This window comes from Capsicum annuum, unplaced genomic scaffold, assembly GCF_002878395.1.
Source record: "Capsicum annuum cultivar UCD-10X-F1 unplaced genomic scaffold, UCD10Xv1.1 ctg77628, whole genome shotgun sequence".
Lineage (NCBI taxonomy): Eukaryota > Viridiplantae > Streptophyta > Magnoliopsida > Solanales > Solanaceae > Capsicum > Capsicum annuum.
The window spans coordinates 1-3,161 of NW_025888042.1; the positions used below are offsets into that span (position 1 = coordinate 1).

Here is a 3,161-nt window from a genome sequence, read left to right on the forward strand (position 1 = left end):
TTCTCTCCATTGAACAAGTTCCACCAAAGGTACAAATTGAAAATTCATCAAGACTTGAACTTTTGAAATTAACAACTTGATAAAACTAAACCAATACGTGGCTGCCACGTCACATTTTACTTTTCACACGAAAAATTTTAAGCTCAATTTTTGATCTTCTAGTTTCAATTTGTTGTTTTCTTGGTTTCGTTTGTTGATCCAATACTAATTTACAAGCTAGTGATCATTTACTAGATTGTAAATTAGTTTTGAACCCGTTCTTCATGTTAACTTTATTTTGTGAGTTTTGATTATTTTGAGTCATTGTAATACGTCCTTGTGTTTTCCTTACTCTTTGGAGTCCTTGTCAACGTTGGATTCACCTCTCAACACCACTCGGAGTACAAGAAAACTTGCAACACTTGTGAGATTGAGTGTGAGGGATCCGAGAGTCAAGAAATAAAAAGAGAGAGTGGAGATGTTTTTGTGCAACTAATGTATTTTCTGTTTTTGTACGTAACTCCTTTGCCATAATGGACACCATTTTGGCCCAACTTGATGCTATTGCCCGAGAAATAGCTAAGGCAAATGCGGGTCTCGACAAATTGGGCTCGGATATATCTACTATACTTGAGAGATTGGATCGAGTGGAGAGTCGAAGAAACTCTCATGTTTCTACTCCTGAAGCTTTACCTCAAACGATCAACCCTCCAAGACCACAACTAAATGACATAGAAATAAGCCAAAACAACAAATATCCTCGAGCCCGAGACCTAAATGAGTTACTTCCCCCTCAATTCGATCAAGTCAAACAAGAGGGACTTGGAAGCCAATTTTCTCCCATCCCAGATCCACAACCAAAGCTCCCCCTTACAAAATCATTCCTCTCAATCGAAACTTCACTTCACCAAAACCGATATATTCATGTAGAGAAGTATGGTAGAAAGGAACATGAAGGATATGGAGACTACTACAATACTTGTATGATGGTAGGAGACTTGTTTCGGATGAGATTGAAGACAAGGCTCAAGATGGAGAGGAAGCCGAGGTTCAAAATGAAGATGTTGGCCGAGACTTGTTGCTATTGAGCCCTCGGATTCTTCATGATTTTGTGGACTGTTTTTGACTTGTTTGCTGATCGTGTTGAGTAGGTTTCCTTTGACATGACCAATTGAACGGGCTGAAGCCGTGAATTTGTGGAAAAATTCCTCTCAAGATGGAGAGGATGATACGGGAATAATCACGGTTACAGACTTAGGAGAGTGCATGTTGGACCCGAGCCTTGGCATGTGCAATTGAAGTGTAAAAGAGGCCCAAAATGCACCCAAATAAGCCCATAAATTACACTAAATGGGTGCCCATTCTTGAAGGACCTTTTTGGTCATTTTAACTTCTATTTGTTTTGTATTATATAAGTAACATGTTAGGGATATTTACTTAGTTTTCGATGATATTTGTGAGTCTTGAAATACCAAAGAACACAAGTCCTCTCTCCTTGAGGCACCAAAACCAAAACTAGGATACAACAATAGGGTGGATTCTCTTTTGTTGTTGCTTGCTTGGAAATATTAATGCTAGAGAGGTGCAATCCGATCTTGTGTCACGTAAGAGATAGGTTTATTGTTGTGTCTAGTGTTAAGGGTCCAAGAGTGTCCATTCTTGGGTTCTTGAGATTATACCTTCATGTGGTCTATCTATCTATCCCTTAACTTTCTTGTAATCGTGTTTAGTATTTGTGTTGTAATCTTGTGTTCTTGTTGTTATTGTTAAATCCGAATCTTGTGCCTTTGTGCTCATCTTGTTCTTCACCTATTATTTCTGTTTTGGTGTCAAATACACCTTGTTCACCTTGTATTCTTGTTGTATTTGTGAATCCGAGAGAGGTCTCCAATCGGTCCAAGGATCTTAGTTATTTGTGGACTGTTTTGGAGTGTGTTTGTGGACTATCGTTTGAGTGATTTCGTGTCTTCCAAGTTTTTATCGTATCACAGCCCCTCTGGCATCTATTTCCATGATTGCTTCACTCTTTTTATCAATCCAAACATATATTGATGAGGGTATATGTATAATAAATGCACCTCTGGAATCTAATGCTACGGAGAAGGATCATTTAACATTTTCGGAATGAGATGCAAAGGATCGTATGGTGAATGAGGCGCAACTCTATACATCCTTAATAATGAACTTGGACTCAAAGGGAAAGCATGAACCTTTTTTTGGCATTGTAACAACTGACAAGAAAAACCAATATTTGGATCTACGATGCCCCTTGCTGACTTTACGTACTCAAATGCATCATCAAAACTTTGTCCTTCTCTCCACATAAGATAACCGATAACCAACAAGGTTGACCGAGAGACCCCTTGGTAGCAATGTACAAAAACCCTTCCATGTTGCTCCCTGACATCTTCAAAGTAGTCAAAAACATCATAGAGAATGCTAGTAATATCTTCTGACGGGATATCCTGCATCATAGAGAATGCTAGTAATATCTTCTGACGGGATATCCTGCAACAACAAAGTCCAATATACGAAATCACACTTGAAATACTCGGGGCATACAAAACCCACACAGTTATGAACATGAGTAATCCCATTTTGCTTTAGTATATCCTTATCTTTTGCAACTGCATCCCCACCAATAAAGACATGTTCAGCCACTTTTGAACACTCTTTATCGAAGAAAGCAATCTTTTCTCTTCTCACAAGACTGGCATTAATATCTGGATTTTTATGTATGTTCGACAGATCTAGGTTAAGCCTTTCACTATTGCTATTCGTATCCCTCCCACTGCGTTTAGAAGGAAGTGGCCACTCTCCAATATCCTCAAATCCTGATCTCGACCACTCATCTAGACTTCTTCGAGCAATTGCCAATGGCTGCAATAGTGGAAGACGCTGCTTAGCCTTAAAACTCTGTTGCGACCGAGGGGCTAAAGGCCTCCGACCACGAGAACTATTACCTCCATTTGATTCCAACACATCTTGTTCGATATCTGGATTAAGCAGAGGCAGTGAAGTCCTTGAAGACAACCAAGATGCTGACCGACAGTACATTCTCCCACTATTTACAAGTTGGCATGGCTCCTGAGAGCCATCAGCTCCGCCAGCTGAGGCATCTTCCTTTCCCGACATTCCGACCATCAAAACTAGGGGCGAAGTCTAACAGCCAAACTGCAGAG

At 39.9% G+C, this 3,161-nt stretch overlaps 1 pseudogene; it reads right to left on the minus strand.

The window, feature by feature from the left end:
* Positions 1-1,923: 1,923 nt before the first annotated feature.
* On the minus strand, positions 1,924-3,114 carry LOC124894814 (annotated as a pseudogene).
* Between the last annotated feature and the right edge of the window lie 47 nt (positions 3,115-3,161).